Raw genomic sequence first — 19,212 nt, 5'->3', positions numbered from 1 at the left:
GGGTGAGGCAAGGGAGCTGTTGAAACCGATCGCCTCACGAGGTAAGCTTGCAACTATGACCGATGATAATCAGGGTTAGCGAGGGAGAAGGGGAACCCCGGCATACGACACTTAGCGGTGAAGTACTTCTAACCACTCGTAGCCTGCCCATAGCCTCGGCAACAGCGTTAAACACTCAACAGGTAATTAAGCCAGGGACCAATGATTGTGTAGCTACTAGCCCAAATATGACAGCTGAAGTGTTACAACAAATAGAAACAGTATTAAGATCTATTGAAGCCAGTCATAAACCCTCAACCTTGAGCTAGCCAGACCTGGAGGAAAGGGAAAATGAAAAAATTGAAAAATCAAATCTCACTTCTAAACTAGTACAAAAGCGCCTGGCAATATATTCCTTGACATTAGCCTGCCATCCCCCTCCTTGTGTACAATATGATTTAAACAGGAGGTTGGTAATGGCTATATTCTCTGAGATAATGCAGTTGGAAGACATAACATCTTTAGATATAGATTGTGTGGAATTTACCAAGGATGAAAACCTTAACTCAGTTCGGCTTTGGCTAAATTCCTGAGTTGTTCAAAATGTAATTTGGTCATCGAAAAAGGCACTATATGACTTGGGATTTGAGCTAAGTCCGGAATTAATAGTTGATTCAAAGCAAAGAACAGAACAGGTTCAGGAGAATGAACATAGGGGGAGTTTAGCTCAAGAGAAGAGGGAAAAAGTAACAGAACAACATTTTAACACCTGCCAATGCAAATGCTCTCAGAAGTCATGATAACTAGACAGATTAAGTCAAATAAACATAGCCACACTCTCGAGTTGGAATACAAGAGGCTTCACTCATCTACTTAATAACGACAGTAGTCATTTAGGAGCCAGTGATATCATATTACTACAAGAGACGTGGCTAACATCAGTCCCGGTATGGGATAATCATGACATCTATTTAAATCATGCACACAAACACACTTCCGGAAGACCATCCTCTGGGCTTTTAATTGCCATTAAAACAATGAAGGTAACATTGTCGGAACTATGGGCAATGCCAAACAATCATATGCTCATGGTGAAGGTAGTTATCGGAAAAGTGTGTTATGCAATCCTGAATATATATTGGAATAGCATTGCAATAGCAGAGACCAAATTTTATCCGGATCTGACGATGCTCTTAGACCTAGTAAAGACTGATACAACAGTGTCCTTTTTAGTAATGGCAGGTGGTTTTAACATCAATTGTTGCGAAAGTAAAACTCAAGGAGACAAATTGAGAACACACAGATGGAACCTGTTTACTAAACATTGAGCCTCCATATGCTCAATGGCGCATTTAAAACCGACATACCGCCTCACGCTACATGGAAACGAGGGGGTAATCACTCTGTAATCGATTACATATATGTAAATGATAACTTACTTCCAGCTGTGCTGGGATTTGAGGTGCAGGATTCGGAAAAAAGTGACCACAATATTCTGGCAATGACCTGGGAGAATGACCATCAAAGTCTATCATGTGACAATACTCAGCAGGGAAACCACCTATGTGTCAATCCTGCGTTGAATCGCCTTAGATGGTCTGAGGAGGGTTTACAGCATTTCAACAAATTCTTGGCAAACTCATACACCGAGAAAACTGGGGGCAGGGGCTACCTGGGAATAGAATACAGCAACACAATGCAACTCTTCCAGCAACCCAAAACAACATATGCGAAATCAGTAGTTAAACCACACCTCCATTCATTCGATCTGGCTCTGAAACTGAGAAAAAGACTATATTGAGCCGTAGTGAGGCGCGTAGCTCTTAATCTCCCTGATTTGAAGGCGATTCAACTAAGGAAGATCAGAAACTGTTATGTAAATTGGGTAAGACAACATCGAGCCCAATTTTATCAAAATGATGGTGCCAATATGCTGAGGATTCTTGAAACTAAAAACACAGCAAGAATGTGGTTGATTATTAATCAGGTGGCGTCACGCTCACAGATTGCGATTCAAGCTAATGCAGTCGATGAACGAAAATGGGTTCAATATTTTACAGATCTTTATGCTGTTCCACGAGGTAGTGAATGCTTAGAGGCTAATAAGTTTAATAAAAAATTCCATCTGGAATTCGATCAAGACGACGTATTTCATCTGATTAAAACAGCAAGTAATTCAAAGGCGTCGGGCCCGGATGGGTTATCAAATTATCAGTTGAAATCACAGCCAGTGCTTTGGGCCTCTGTATTACATAAGATATGTTCAGCTATAAATCAACAGCAAGCTATACCAAAACGTTGGACACATGCTGTAACAGTGCCCATATTCAAAAAAGGAGATCGCCAATTGCCGAACAGTTACCGACCCATTTCATTACTAGATGTCCCGGGCAAAATCTATGGGAGGTTATTGCTGAAAGAACTGAATCATTGGGACACGGACCAGCATTTAAAAGATCCATTCCAAGCGGGATTTGTATCCGGTTTGGGAACTGTTCCAAATATCTTATCTGTAAACTTGATAAAACAGCAATATGCTGAAAAGGGCCAACCATTATATCTGGCGTTCGACTTTCAGGCAGCATTCGACTCAATTGATAGAGTAATGCTATATAATAAATTGAAAAAACATAAGTGTCCACCATCCATACTAACCCTAGTCATGTTACTCCATACGAACACTACGATGCAAGTACGACTATCATATGAGGGCTTTCTGTCAGCATTAATAGTCACCAAGAGGGGTCTGAAGCAAGGATGCTCACTTGAATCATCTTTGTTCAATTTTTTTATACTTGACATGGGTGATATATTCACTAGCATAATTTGTGATGCGCCGAAGTTAGGCCACCAGAAAATAAAACATCTGTTATATGCTGATGATTTGGTAATCCTGTCTCAAACTCCTAGTGGGCTTCAAAATATGTTACAAACCTTAGATGCATACACCAAAAAGAATAACATGATTATAAACATCAATAAATCACAACTGGTAGTGTGCAAGAACAGTAAAATCCAAAAAAGAAAACAACAATGTTCTTGGAGATTACAAAACATAAGCGTGACTGTTGTTGACCATTACAAATATCTAGGGATTATGTTTTCAAACACAAATAATCAAGACCATCACAGGCTAGAACTAGAATCCAAATTACGAGCTTTAACATCACAAGCAAAAATATTAGCACATAGGTTTGGGAAATGTTCACTTAAGCATGTCCTATCCTTTTATCAGATGAAAGTAACACCAATCCTGATATATGCTATGGAAGCCTTTTGTATTGTAAAAAAAGAGGAGTGGAATAAACTAGAATTCAGCTTTTGGAAAAAAGTATTTTGTTTACCTAACTGCACCCGTTTGCCTATGATCCGATACGAACTAGGGTCACTTTCTTTGTATTCTCAACTTTTGTGGAAAATGTGTTCTTTGCTGCATAAATGTTTATTGGGCACACAAATGCATAATGTCGTAAGCATTGTTGCAAAACATCTTTTGTCAAACTCCAACACATTTTCGAAAAACTTGGTGTAAAATTAGATTTAATGCTATGGCAGAGGCATCCATTGATGTAGACTTGTTAATGAACAATCCTGGGCGAGCCAAAATTAAACTTTTCCAATTTGATTGGGTACAGAACTTGGAAACCTGTGCTCGATTCAAAGATTTCGATATGACATTGTTTGGGATGAAAAGATGTAGGCGAATGGCTGAATATCTCACCAAATGTCACTCGCCACGCATCCAATGTCAATATATGCGTTTTGGGCTCAATTTGTGGCACACACGAGAAATATTAGTGAGAAGGAAAGTGATTTCTTAAAATCTAATGTATTGCAGGCATTGCCTAAATGAATGTGAGCCTGAAACGTTGAAACACTTATTAGTGCTATGTCCTGCTCTTACTGCAAAACGCAAACAATATTTTCGAAATGCCTTTGATTTTACAGTACATCTAAACCATCAGGAAATTTGGCAATTAATTTTCTCCTGCCCGAGAATAGCGGTAAAAGTGGCAATCGTCCACTTTTTAGAATTCACAGTTCCTGATCATAGTTAGAGTAGAAATCTGGAAAGTGGGTGATGATGATTCAGATTTACTGTAATGCAATAATAAGAGACATATGAAGTGTTTCCAGTTGATTTTGGAATATAGTTTAAATTTTAATTTAAATAGTGAAGTTTAAGTGTCAATTTTAATTGATGATTTGATTGAAAATGAAATGTATTGTAATAAAATTAATTTTAAGTTTGTATGCATAAAATACTTGAAAAGTTGTTATACAACTAAACAAATAATAAAAAAATAAAAATTGGGCCACAAGGTCATCGACCATCATAACTGATGGCTGCAAAACAAAAGATTCTAAAGCTAGCCAAGTGATATTTTTTAAACATTTCTTTTCTATATTGTTTTAATATGGTGAAATACCATCCTGTCATTATTCAAAGGAAGTGTAAACTTGAACATAATGAGATGATGGTCCGACCATGGACATAGAGAGACCTCAGTGAGAGTGACTTCAATGTTATGGGTCAAAACCCAATCCAAGTTGTTACCATCTTGATGTGTAGCACAGTGTATTTACTACCCGTTTAATACCAATAGCCTCAAGAGCACTGGTGAGAGCCATAGCCTCACTGTTTAGGTCATTTTCAGCCCAGATGTTAAGGTCCCCTAACACCATAAGGAGAGACAAAGGTTTTGGTATCTCATTGCACAGTGCAAAAATTGCTCTTCGAAAAGTGGCATTTTATGAGGTTGCTGATACAAAATCAAAAGAGAGACGGTAGTAGTAGATCTAAACTAAGTTTCACTGGTAGAGCTTCACAACCTTCTGGTGAGACTATCTTAGTTGAATGAATCTTCATGAAATGTGTATAGTGGAGCCACCACCTCTCCCCTTTAGATGAAGTGTGATCAACCCTTTAGTAATTGTAGCGTTCGGAGGCTACACAAGAAATAGCATGAGTTCAAGCTTCGTGCAACCATGTCTCTGTGATGGAGAACAGATCGAATTTGGCTTCCCCAAGCATATCGGCCAGCTCAACGGAATATTGCACCACAGAGCATGTATTTAATAGAGTCACCCTTAAACACACTGGGTCAGCTACTGAAGATTCAGGATAATCAATCACATTCCCCTGTATAAGGTTAGAGTTATTAATGGAAACACACTGTGGAGATTTATGGATGGGTTTGATATGACACAAGTGTCATCCTGCGAATCGCGGGCATTATATTTTAAGCCTTGATTCCCAACATACAGTGGATATTCCAAGTCTTCAAAAGTATCGTTCAGAAACAAAAAAAGCAGGTACTCTGGTGATAGAATCAGAAATAGGCATAGGTGCCAAACCATTCCAGCTTAGGAATTTGAAGTGTCTTGAAGAGAAACTTAGGGAAAAGGAGTTGTCCCCTGGAACCGTGAACTTTATCCATTGGGAACATTTGTGTTGTAGTTATACATTTCTTTTGAACTTGTACATTTGGGCGCTTACAGCATTTCCGACACAGGATATTTTGTTTTGGACATCTTGATACTGGACAGACCTTTAGTTTTGGTCAAGATAGTGAAACACCACTTAGAGTAGGGAAAGTGAGGCCTTTTCCAACACCCTTTTATTTTGAATAAAAGTATATAGCCAAAACTATGAGCTCACTGTGTCTGCGTCTCATTCCTGGCTCCTCACAGTTGGGACTGAGATAAGGGAGCTTTGTGCTTGATATTTATAGGACTGCCAACGTCATGCCCGGAGTCTAGGAGTACTTGAGTCGAGGTAAGCAAGTGCCGGAGAGTTCGCTGACGAAGCAGGACACTCAGCCAGTGTCGCTTCGACTCCAGCCATTTTGGCGCAGGTCCCTTTTAGGCGCACTCTGTTGGCTGCGGCCAGCAGGGCTCAGGAACCTATCCACACCTGAAAATGTTTTCCGTAGGGCCTTACAAAATTGTATAACTAAATATAATTTTAATGCATATTTATCCAGCATGGGGTCTGGCATGGATTCACATGCTCATGCTACCCCCTGTCCAATGGCAGCCCTCTCCCCAAGTTCCACCCCTGGAGGCCATCGTCAGATTTTTACTGCACGCTTCATTGTTGGGAGTCCTCACCTACTCCTACATCCTGTCTCTTTCCTCCATCCTGTATGGGCGTCCGTCGCTAGGGACGGGAACTTAACCTTTTTTCACCAGAAAAAGAACACTTTACCTTTAAATGTATACGTTTGCGGGGGGCGGCACTGGGAGCATTTGCTCCCCTAACCCTGGCGCCAAACCTCAGTCCTCTTTTCCACATGGACAGGAATGGACCACTTTCACCATCGTTCCTGGGCGAGACCTCAAGCCTCGTAATTCCATGCCCCTTTCTCTAATCTTTTTTAGCTCATTTTCAGGTATTTGGGAACACCGTCCAACAGTGCCCTGCTCTTTCCACGGTGTCGACCGCGGCAGGGTTCAGCAGGTGCCCGTTGTGCAACCGTTCCTTTCCCACATTGGATCTGCACGTGCTTTGCCTCCGGTGCCCCGGGGAAGACCACGGATGGGAAGGCTGCTCAGCGTGCAATGCTCTCACACCCCGATTCCCCCAGAAACAGGCTGGTGCGGTGGAGAGAGTTGTTCTCCAGGACTCTGCCAGAAAGCTTTAAGGAATACGTATGCAGGAAGACCAAGAAAGTAAGTGTACTCTTCCCAAAAGCACTCCACAAGTGTGACTCCTTCCTGGGTAAGTCTTCTGACGGGTTGGGGAGGGTCAGTCAGACCCTCGCACCAGAAGCAGGGACACTGAGGCTCTTGTAGCTACCGGTTTAATGACCAAGGGGTCTAAGTGCCCTACCAATTCCACCGCCAAGGGGCCTACTGGCTCTGGCACCGGGACACATCCTGAGGGACTTTGCTCTGCTACCGGGCACACATCTGAGGGGGCGCCTACACGCAACGCAGACCGCACTACCGGCCACATGGCAGAGGGCCAATTGCCTACCAAGCCCACAGTGCAGGATGGGGCAGAGCCAATGCATGCAGTCCGAGCCCAGGCCCACGTCGTCCACAGTGGCACGTACGGAAGGCACAGACAAAGTGGCGGTGCGCGCAGACAAGATGGTGCTCAGGACAGAATCCCACCAACATGGTGAACCGCAAAGGTGCAAGCCTGTGGCCAGGGAAGATTGGGGTCCGATGACTCCGGTCACGTGGACCACATCATACCCGATATTCTCGGGTCAGCCAAGGTCCAATGAGGGCATGTACTCGGAAGGAGGGAGCAAATAGCAGGCCTTTACTCCACCAAAGCCAGCGCTGGTGCAGGATCGCACCCAGCCCACATGCAAGGATCTTTTTTTGGCTAATTATTGACCCTCATGCGGTCTCTACAGATGGGGAACATCCTCAAGGGTGTAATCCAGGAGTTGCTGCCTTGCACACCGCCACCCGAGCTGGTGTCTGCACTGCCTTTACTTCCTCCTCCACCACCATTGCCCATGCCTCCGGTATTTCCGGTGGCAGCGCCTACATCCCCAGCTCAAGAGCCTGGGCCTTCTTCAGTGGCAGAACTAACACCTGCTGACCCAAGGGCCCCTTCTAACACCGGTCACCAACGAGACACATATGAGGAGCAGGACACGCCTTCTTCAGCTAGGGCATTCCATGATAAGATTGCCGGGTTAGCTGATTACCTGGACATTCCTCAGCACCAGAGGGAGCTGCCGGAGTCAGGGGTACTGATGGAAGTGATCACCATCAAAGCACAATCCAGATCTGGCATCGCGTTACAGAAGTGTGTGGAGGCCCTTGCGAAAAAGGGATAGCTCAAGCCCCACTCCACTCAGCCAACAAATAAGCCAACTGCCACGCTCCCGAGGCCTAGGAGACCTGCGAGCTCAGTCTGCGCTAGAGAACGTCACTGCTTCCATGTCCCCGCCCGCTTCCAAAGCCCCCGCTCAGCGTTGCGCCCGACCACCTAAACATCCACACTTCCTAGTGCATCCTCACATCCTAGCGCAATTCTAACTACTTGTACACGCTCTATAGCCGTGGCACCCTGCTCCAACTGCTAAGAAGTGCCTCAGCCTCCCGCAAGCCGCAAATCGCTCTTCTAGCACTCCCGCCAGGCTAGTACCGAGAATTAGCCCGCACTTAGCCGGCCCCTGCGCTCTGCTACTATCTTGCTGTCACGTGCCTCGCTTTTAGCACTTACCTGATAAGATCTCATACTTTCAGGGATCTACTGCATCTGCCTCGGATGTAAAAACAAAATTACTTTCACACCCTCATGTTGTCACTACCCCTGTACTGAATGTATTTCACCTTAACGTATCTGCCTGCACACCTGACTTGTAGTGTATTTCATTTTAGCCCATTTGTATGACTTGTAGCGCATTTCAATGTAGCCCATTTGAATGACTTGTAGCCTATTTCAATTTAGCCCATTTGCATGACTTGTAGCGTATTTCAATTCAGCCCATTTGTATGTCTTTCAGCGCATTTCAAGCCCATTTGTATGACGTGTAGCGTATTTCAATGTGTCCCATTTGAATGACTTGCAGCTTATTTCTTTTTAGCCCATTTGAATGACTTGCAGCTTATTTCCATATAGCCCATTTGAATGACTTGCAGCTTATTTCCATTTAGCCCATTTGCATGACTTGCAGCGCATTTCTATTTACCCCATTTGTATGACTTGTAGCGTATTTCAATTTAGCCCATTTGTATGACTTGTAGCGTATTTCAATTCAGCCCATTTGAATGACGTGTAGCGTATTTCAATTTAGCCCATTTCAATGACTTGTAGCGTATTTCAATTTAGCCTATTTGCTTGACTTACAGCATATTTCGAACTTGCCTACTTTCACTACTTGCTGCACGAATCGAAACAGCCTACTGCTGTAACCTCCTACCAGACTAGCAGCAGAGCCCTGATCTGACCTAATGCCACCCTAGAACTACCTTTCCAATATGACCTCACTAGGGAGAGCGACACTCACTGTGGCCTCCATCCTCCTCTTATTCCACAATATATCTCCCTCCAATCTCCCACCTAACTCCTGGGGGAAAACATCTCCCTCACCACCCACTAGAGCTCTACCGTCCCAACAGCCCATCTTATCACCTCTAGAATGGATTTCCAAATTTGCTACTCCTCCCACTCCCCTTATTCCTTGCTCCACTCACCTGAGGAACTTCAAACTTGGATCCCGACTAAACATGCCTAACATCAATACTCTGGACCTCCCTTGTCCTGTGCCATAAAGAAATGCTAGACTAAGGTCTTGCACCAGTCACAAGCATACGCCCAAGAGAAATTCTATAGTACATTTAAGGGACCCTAAACTACCACTGGACACCCTCCCGGTCACCTCTAATGACCCTTACTCACCTCTGCCCTGTGACCCCCGATCCGACAATGCAGTGGCCACTACTATCAAAGGTGCACTCATCAATGCACGCTCCTTAGTAGCTCATGCACTGGATATCGCAGATGTTATCTCATCTAACAATTTAAACTTCCTGGCGGTAACCGAAACATCGCTACATGCCGCTGCCAGACCATCTTTGTCTATCGCCATCCCAGAAAACGACTCCATTATCAGAGCAGACAGAACTCCTGGAATAGGGGGTGGGGTAGCGGTCATTTCAAAGACCAGTCTGAACCTCCGCAAAGTCACTAACACTGACATCCCCTCTGCTGAACTTCTCTCCTTTAAAATCCCACTCTCTTGCTCAAAAACTATACTCGCTCATCTAGTGTACAGACCACCAGGCGCAATCTCCTCCTTTGAGGAGGACATTTCTCATCTATTGACCACCAACACAAAACCAGGATCGCAGATCATATTATTAGGTGATCTCAACCTCGGCCTTCATGACCCCATTGACACCACTGCCTCTCTGATCAATGACACTATAGCTCAACTAAGTCTGACACAAGGCATTAATATGCCAACCCATATCAAAGGCAGAACGCTTGACTGGCTAGCAGAAGCCAACTGCAAAGTATCTCTGATGGACATCACTCCCTGCGCTTGGACAGACCACTATCTTATCAGTTTCACTATTCCCATTACCAATCAAAAAAGCCCACCACGCTCTATCCCACTTCAATCATTAGCCAGAAATAAACGCAACATCACCATGGAAAACTTTAGGCCACTACTGTACCAATCACATCCGCTGCTCTCTCCACTACCAACACCAATCCTACTTCCCTAGTCAAAATCTACAATGACACAATTGAACTAGCCCTGAACCAAATAGCACCCCTAAAACTAAGAAAGACTAAACCTTCTACCCATGTGAATAAATGGTTCTCAGCAGAAATAAAAGCACTCCGCAATCTTAAAAGAACAGCTGAAACCAGCTATAGGAAAGCCCCCTCACCAGCTACAAAAGAAACATTCTCATCAACAGCAGCTACATACAAAGCCGCCATCTCAAACGCCAAAAAAGAGATTTTCAAAACGAGAATCCACAACGCCAAATCTGGCACAAAAGAGCTTTTCTCTATCTTAAGAGAATTAGAATCCCCAGCGCCCCCCACTGAAGATTGCGTCAAGGACAAAACCTGGTGCAACAACATACAACTAGCATTCTCAAATAAAATAGCCCTCTTGCAAGCTAAAATAGACTCTAAAAAAGCCAATATTGCTGCCAAAGACCACACTTACCTTACCTCCAACTCACCCCACACTAATTGCCCTCTCTTCCACTTCTCGCCTGTCACAGAGAACAAAGTCATTAATATAATCTCCAGCCTAAAACCTTCTAACTGTCTTGGCAACCTATGCCCTGCATCAGTCATCAAGGACTGCACTAAAGAACTAGCCCCATTCATCACCAGTCTTATCAGCTCCTCCTTCAAAAATGCGGTAGCCCAGACAACCTCAAAGAAGCCTGGGTCCTACCTCTACTCAAAAAACCCAACCTCGACCCCAATATGCCCACAAACTACAGACCCATCATAACTGTCCCCTTCCTGTTAAAGATAATAGATAGAGTAGCCTACCTCCAAATACAACAACATTTGGAAGACAATAACCTACTAGGCCTACGACAATCTGGCTTTAGACCCAGGCACGGGACCAAACAGCCCTCCTGGATTTCAAAATCCAAATGGATGAAGCTAAATACAAGGGCAACTTGGCCATCTTGCTCTTGTTAGACCTGTCTGTGGCCTTTGACCTAGTTGACCACCAAATACTCACCAAACACCTCTCCTCGGCTGCGGAATTCTCCCAGGATGCCACCAATTGGATTCAATCCTTCCTCTCAGACAGAACAACCAGGGTCTTCGCCCTGAGGCGGCGCAGCAGCTGACCCTGCTCCGATCCAATGCGGAGTCCCTCAAGGTTCCTGCATTTCCCCCACACTTAACAATATCTTCACTAAGCTCCTCTTCGACCGCCTTGATGACCTGGGAGCTACATATACTAACTATGCCGGCGACAACCAGGTCCTCATCGCGCTCTCGGGATGCTATGATGAGGATGTTGCAAAGCTAAACAAGATCTATCTCGAAATCCAAGCATGGATGGCCACCCACAGCCTCTGCTTAAACGATGACAAGACAGAACTGCTGATAGTCGGATCACAGGCCCGTCTCAATAAACTTGACCCCAGATACCAATCCTTTGTCATTGACGGTAATCTCATTAAAGTATCGAAAGAAGTCAAAACACTTGTGTATCTTGACTCTACACTCTCCCTTAAAAAAAGCAAATCAACGCTACAATCTCCTCCACAGCATATACAAATAAACTTATCAGCGCCTGCAAACCTTTCCTGTCTACTGACAGTCGCCTCACCTTGGCCAGAGCCCTTATATTGTCCAAATTAGACACTCTATTCCTTGGCTCCACTAACCACATCCTGAACAGACTACAAATACTCCAGAACAATGCTCTTAGATGCACACTAAATCTCCCATGTAAAGCCCAGATCTCCTCGGCCAGAAAGGAAGCCCATTGGCTACCTATCTGTGAGAGAATTAAACTCCAAACACTGGTCATCACACATAAATGCCTTCACCTGTCAGCCCCAAGATACCTCTCCGTCAAATTCACAAGTCAGAACTCTTCCAGACCAACTAGATCCCCATATCTACACCAACTTGTCATCCCCAGGTTCAATCTGAAAACAGCGGGTAGACCTAGTTTCCCTGTGCTAGCAGCTAAAACCTGGAATGCTCTACCCATGACAATCAGAGCTGAAACCTTGTTCTGGTCATTCCGAGCTAAGGTAAAATAATTCTTCGCCTCTCAACAATAGATTGTCTACTGCACTTAGAATAATCATGTTTCCGAATATCATCATACTTATGCCTTCAATTCGCTGTTATATGTACCCGTCATCCCTTACCTCATATCTCCGAATGTCGACCACTGTGTAACCAGGTCACTCATACTTCATTTGTACCGTCTCACCTATGACCTTAACTGTATGTGCAACTATCTGTAACATTGCTGTTCCTAATTGAATGCGCCCAGTTACCCGAGGGTTCGGCTGCGCACTATAACTAAACAAACCAAACCAAAAGGCTGGATGCAAAGTTCAGGCATGTGGAGGGAGATGCTCCGCTCTTGTCAGTGCACCCCCAGCCACTGTCTTCAGTCATTGCAGCAGCATCTATGAATGCCAAGCCCCAGACCACCATGAGCACCGCAACTTCAGCTTTTCTGGTCAAGGAAGAGAAAATGCTTGAGGCCTGCGGGAAGGAGGTCTACTTGAACGCTCGACTTCAACTCAGGCAAGCCAATGCCGATGCCATCCTGGCAGCGGCTAACCAAAGGCTATGTAGAGAGATATTAGACTTCCTGCCGGATATTACGACTGACAAACAAGCCTCTTTCAAGGCAGGACTCGCAGAAGCGAAGCTCGTGGCACAGGACATCATGGAGTCCACGGTGGCGCACATAGATACTGCAAGCAGGGCTATCTGTGTGGCAACTGACATGAGAAGAACGGCATGGCTCAAGGCAACCAGATTCAATCCTGATGTTCAGGACAGGATCCTAGACCTACCTTTCGAGGGCGGTGACTTGTTCCACTCCTCCACAGACGAGGAACTTGATAAAAAAAGAGCAGCTCACAGAGGGCGAGGTCCCTGGCCATTCTCATCAAACCAACGGCCAAAACCTTCACACAGGGCCACTCTCGATCAGACCTTTGGCGGTTTACGGGGTTTCCAGGACCGCTTGTCCAGTCAGCCAGACCAGTCACCCAGCCAACATAGGCGAAAACACCACAAGTCTTTGCACAAAGGCTTTTTTCAGGCCCCCTCTCAGGCATCTGCCTCAGACCCCAAAAAGCAATGACAACTCTCTCAGGTCCACAGCACCCCAGTCGGGGGCAGGCTGGCCGTGCACAGTTAAGCTTGGCACTCATAGTTCACAGACTCATGAGTTATATCGGTGGTCTCCTCGGGCTTCCGATGTCTCCTGCCATCCTCCCCGGTTTCCACCACCTCCTACAGATCTGTAGTCCTTCACTCTTAGCGGAGATTCGGTTCCTGGTGGAGAGTGAGATGGTGAAGGAGGTTCCTGTCCCTCAGCAGGGGAGGGCTTTTACTCCTGCATCTTTGCCATTCAAAAAAAGAACCAGACGGGCCTGCGAGTGTTCTAGATCTTTCCTTCCTCAATCTATCCCTACCTCTGCAGAAGTTCAAAATGGTGACGCCAGCGCTTATAGCGGACACACTGTGTGGGGGGGGGACTGGACGTGCTCCCTGGATCTGAAAGATGCTTATTTGCATGTCCCCATAGTGCAGTCCCAACGATCCTTCCTCAGGTTCCGGGTCAGGGGGTTGCACTTTCAATACAAGGTGCCGCTGTTCCGCCTGAACTCAGTGCTGAGGGTATTCACAAGACTGATGAACGCGGTGGCCGTTCAGAAGGCCTCCATGTGTATCCTTACCTCGACAACTGGTTTGTCAGAGGGGAATTCCTGGAGCAGGTCAGGTACTCAAATACCAGACTCATGACTACACTCTACGAACTGGGGTTCTCAATCAACTTCAACCAGAAGTCTTAGCTCTACACTGGGGCTGTTTTGGGGGTTGGGGGAAGGTGGCAGCGATTAAAGCTTCCACTGCCCTCTTCCTCAGCAGAACAGTAACTATGGCCTGGTGGTTCTAGCCTTTACAACATCCGAAAGACTAGAGGAAATGTTTCTCTAGATCACGTGTGAACAGCCCTCTACACTTCGGTACAATACATAATATTCACAGGGTCACTTGTTTCCCCTGTACCATTCGTGTCAATTTGCTTGCTTGTGTTTATTATACATTAAATCATCACATACTATTTGTTATGTATCAAAAATATATTTTTTATTAGTTTTACTCTAAAACATAAATTCATAAAACAGTGTATACACTCCTATTTTATCTGAAATGTGTATACAGCAATCTAAAACAGACATTCCACTTTCCACATATTAACACTGTATTATAACAATTTCTGTGCTCTCTTGATTCCTCAATATTCTAATTCTCTTGTTAAATCAATTCTCAACATGGATCATTGATTATAAACCCTCTCCAAATGAGACGGCCCACCTTAGTCCATACCACTTAACCCTCTCAGTGCTCACTCCACTCATTCCAATCATTCATACTGCATTCAACCATGCTCCCAACATGTTTCTTTCCTTTAACTGTAGTAATTATTTATCGGAAATTCATCAGGTGTAAAAACCACATTCAATTGTAATATACAATAATCTGTTGTCTTCTTGGAACCATTGGGGGGATCCACACCTGGCCCCTTTCCTTTGTTCCTCTCTTCAAGCTAAGACACTGAATGGATATCCAGATGTCCAAAGGGCAATCACTTGATTTCAACTTTGCTATGTTCTCCGGTTAATAATTCTCGAGAAATCTCCTCTTTTTCAGGTTATTACGCTTTTCCCAATCTTCTTAGGGCGTCTTTGTACAATTCCAAGACCGACTGTTGTTCCCTCCGTCTCACTGGGCTGCGGACCGTAGTTCCTCCTATAGGTTACGGGGCGCATGTGTTCAGTTGTTGCTAACCCAACTGCACTAGCTGATCAAAATGTCTCTTTTACCATCTTTGAACTGTTCTGAGACCGGGTGTTATTCCCTGCGTCTAGCTGGACTGTGGACTGTAGCTCCTCCTCTAAGTCAGAGGGCACCTGTCTCAGACTTACTGCTGACCCAACTTCAATGGCTGGTTCACTATTTCTTCTTACAGCATCCTTAATGTGCCTTCTTTCCTTCGGTGCAGCGTTCTGGTGGTACTAGCACCTTCTAGGAGTACTGGCGGCATGCCTCCTGACTATCCCTTACACCAGGCTGCGAATGAGGAGGCTGCAGCTGTATTTTATGGCATACTGGGACCAGGAGTCTAGTCATAAGGGAGCCCCGGTCACTATACCTGCGCTCCTACAGCAGGACCTCATGTGGTGGGGGCGGGATGCAAACCTCATGGAGGGCAGACTACGGACTCCCCACTCCTGGGGTGGGGTGCTACCCTGGGGACTCATTCAGTACATGGTCTCTGGTCCAAGACTGACCAGCAAAACCACATTAACTGGCTGGAAATTATGGCCATTTGGCTCGCACCCAAGGCATTCCTGCCATTAATCAGGAGCAGGTCAGTTTGTATTCGGAAGGACAACTCTACCTGCATGTATTACATAAACAAGCAGGGGGGCACCAGATCCCCCCCCTCTTCCTATGCAGACTGGCCCTCTGCATCTGGGAGTGGGTGATTGAGCAGGACCTCTGGATCTCAGCGGTGCATCTGCCGGGAGAATCGAACCTCGAGACGGACAGTCATCTGGGCTCCGACAATTACGAGAGGCAACTGAACAAGAGAGTCCTTCAATAAATTTTCCGAAGTTGGGGTCACCCGATCACAGACCTGTTTGCGACAGAGAGCAACCTGACTTGTCAGCAGTTCTCCTCCTATGGGGGAAAGGGCATGTGCTCTGGATCCCCTGGGATGGGAAGTGGGCGTATGCTTTTCCTTCTACCCGCTCATCCGGAAGGTTGTTTGCAAGATCAGGCAATCCCAGCAGCTGCGTCTCTTCCTCATAGCGCCGCAGCGGCCGGCCAGGCCTCGGTTCTCAGACCTATGGAAGCTGTCAGCCCAACCAGAAGTCCCTCTCCCGCTCGGGGAGGCCCCACTCCTGGTGCAGCAGGGTGTCAGGGGGGCAGTGATTCACCCTTGCCTGGATAGGCTAGCCCTAGCAGCCTGGTACCTGAGCAGGTGATTCTGCAACATCTCCAGCTGTCCTGAGACAACCTAGATTATTATTCTGGGAGCCAGGAGTCAGACTATTTGAAAGCAGTACAAGAGCAAATGGACCAAATTTTGCTTCTGGTCCAAGGAAAACAGAGTGGACCTACTATCCTGCACTCTGGACCAGATGTTGCCTTTCTCTGCGTACTTGGCCAGATCCAGGGTCCAAGCGAAACCTGCAGCACATACCTAGCCGCCATTGGCGCATAGTGTAGCTTGGACAGGTTTACCTTCTCCTCGGCTAATCCAGTGGTGAAGAGGTATCTAGCGGGGTTGCCAAGGCTTTACCCTTCTGTCAGACACCCGCACCCAGTCTGGGATCTTAACGTTGTTCTTAGCACCCTTGCGCACAAGCCATTCGAGCCCATGGCCACAGTGGACACGCAACCTAGGTTCCACCCAACATTAACAAAGAGATTGTGCTCCCCACTCTCTTTGCAAACCCCAAGGAAGATGCCGAAAAGGCTCTGCACTGTTTAGACAGAAGAACTTTAATATTCTATCTCGACCGGACCAAAGCCTTTCACAAAACCGACCCCTTAGTTGTCACATTTGGAGGTTCAAGGCCTGTACAACAAGCGTCCAAGGCTTCAATAGCCAGATGGATGTCTGCTGCTATCGAAGAGGCATACAAGGCTTAGAGCAAAGAGTCACCAAGGGGCATGCACGTTCACACTATAAGTGTCAAGGCAGCGGCTGTTGCCTTCCAACATCACGCATCATGGCAAGTAATTAGCAGAACGGCGGCATAGGCCACTCCATCGGCCTTCTGCAAGCACTGATGTCTGGATACCAGCGCCAAGGCTGAGGCAGCATTTCACCAGGCTGTCCTCGGTAATCTGTTTGCATAGAGTATCAAGCTCTCCACCCAGGGCGTTTTCATCAGTTGTAGTCGCCTATACAGGATGGAGGAAAGGGGACGGTACATAGGTGTAATTAAGTGTTACTCACTAGAGTGACTAACGTACTCCTAGTCCCTTTTCCTCCATATGTCCCACCATCAATCCCCTAAAATAAGAGCAGCGAGGTTGAACAGTTAAATACAGCCGACGCGTCAAAAGGGACTGAGGTGTGGCCCAGGTGGGCAGGGTTAGAGGAGCGCATGCTCCCAGGGCAGCGTCCCCACGCCATATACTTTTAAAGGGAAAGTGTTCTTTTTGTGGTGAAAAAAGGTTCAGTTCCCGTCCCTAGCGAGGGACACCCATGTAGGATAGAGGAAAGGGGACTATGGACTTGGAGTACGTTAGTCACTCTGGTGAGTAACACTTCATTTGCACTCCAAGCTCTTTTTTGCGCAATTTCAAATTTTTCCATAAAATGTTGACAAATTTCTTTTATTATAGTTTTTGACCAAAGGACAGCTACCGACAGCAGAGATCTGCTGCCGACGAAGATCTTTCTCCACCATCGGATTCATCCATCGAAATTTCGAGGAGGCCCGTCCTTGGGCCTAGTTTACGCCTTTCGAGACCATGTGCGAGGAGAAGAAGGAAGGCAGGAGACTCTTCAATCTCTGCAAGAAGTGTGGATTATGAAACGTATTTGTAGAAGATCGACATCACAAATGCTTGTATTGCCTGCATCTGGACCACAATGAGAAGGGATGCGAGGTGTGCCTGGTATATCAAAGAAAACCAAGAAAGATCACTACAGCAGGCTGTCAGCGTGTCTTAAATCGAGCAAGGCCTCCGGGCAGGGTCATGCCTCACACAGGACCGGCCAGTCCGAGAAGCGAACTCCCTCTGGGAGGAGGTCGAGATCCTTTGAGGATGGCCCCGCTCGCAGGGGTCCAAGAGAAGGCCAAGCTCTGCAACAATGGCTCCACTGGGTTCACTGCTGATGCAGGTCCCAAGTCGGGCGGAGCGCAATTGCCATCAACCTCCACAATTAGCCTGCTGACGAAAGAGGCCTCTTGATATATGATATGATAGGTTATTTATAACGCGCTTAATACCCAGAGGTTTCTAAGCGCAGACCCGGGGATCGAACCTGTGGTGGTTTGTGTCGTCTTGCTTCCAAGGCGAGCACGTTGCCCCTGGGCTATCCTCCCGAGATCTAAGAGAACGTCCCCAACCCCGTCCAAACTCTGTATCAGCTGACAAACCGACAAGGGAGAAGTTCGGGGAGGACAAAGCAAAATTTGTGAAGACCGCTCATTCTGCCAGATCAACGAGGACATTGATGAACACATCGTCGACAAAGTCGGCGACATCCACCATGACGGCAGTGAAGGAGAGCGAGCCTTTGAAGGTGATGCCTACGACAGCCACCCCACGTTTGTGTATGCCCCTGAGGCGTGATACAGCTGCGGAGGCGGCGACAGAGGCAGGAGGCACTCCAGGGTAAGGGAAGGGCCCTGCGACCGCATCTGCCCGGAAACCTCCAGAGAAGGAAATGGAAGGGCACAAGGCACTCCAGATGGAAACTCCATGGGATATGGACCCAGGCCCTGCTTCAGGAAAATCAGAGCAGATCTATTCCTGCTCAGACAACAGCAACAGTGATTTGCCTAATGACTACTACACGGACCATGAAGGAGGCGAATCTGAAGGCAGTGAGCCTACGTCCCCTGCTTACAAAAGGAAGCGCGTCAGTGCACACCTCACACCACAGGCTCCTTTCGCCCCTCAGCTGAGTGACGTGTCGCTGGATATTCTAACTCACTGGTCACAGAGATGCAGCAGAGGATGCCCCCGATACCGGGGCCGGTGACACCACAAGACCCTCAGGAGCCTCTGAGGTTGAGCCCTTCTCCTCGGAAGAGAAAGTCTAAAGGGGGTGCTGGCCCTCGACGTCATCCGACCCCCTCCACCACGTTGCGACCCGACTCCAACCAGAGCTGCGGCCCTGCATACAGACACAGGCACGAGCACGGTGACCACGGCTACAGGCAACGACGAGGACGACTTTGTGCCAGCTAAGGGGGAAACACCACACGTGGACGAACCCCATAGGGTCTCTCCACCAGACGAAGTTG

General features: G+C 46.5%; 1 protein-coding gene across 2 annotated transcripts in view; it reads left to right on the top strand.

The window, feature by feature from the left end:
- The window catches only part of SCAP (SREBF chaperone), a 1,420,607-nt gene that overhangs the window by 1,361,039 nt on the left and 40,356 nt on the right, over positions 1-19,212 (top strand). The window lies entirely within an intron of this gene.

This window comes from Ambystoma mexicanum, chromosome 2p (assembly GCF_040938575.1).
Source record: "Ambystoma mexicanum isolate Mex_15411 chromosome 2p, UKY_AmexF1_1, whole genome shotgun sequence".
Taxonomy (NCBI): domain Eukaryota; kingdom Metazoa; phylum Chordata; class Amphibia; order Caudata; family Ambystomatidae; genus Ambystoma; species Ambystoma mexicanum.
The sequence above is the reverse complement of the archived record's forward strand: the minus strand, read 5'-3'. Positions and strand labels throughout refer to the sequence as shown.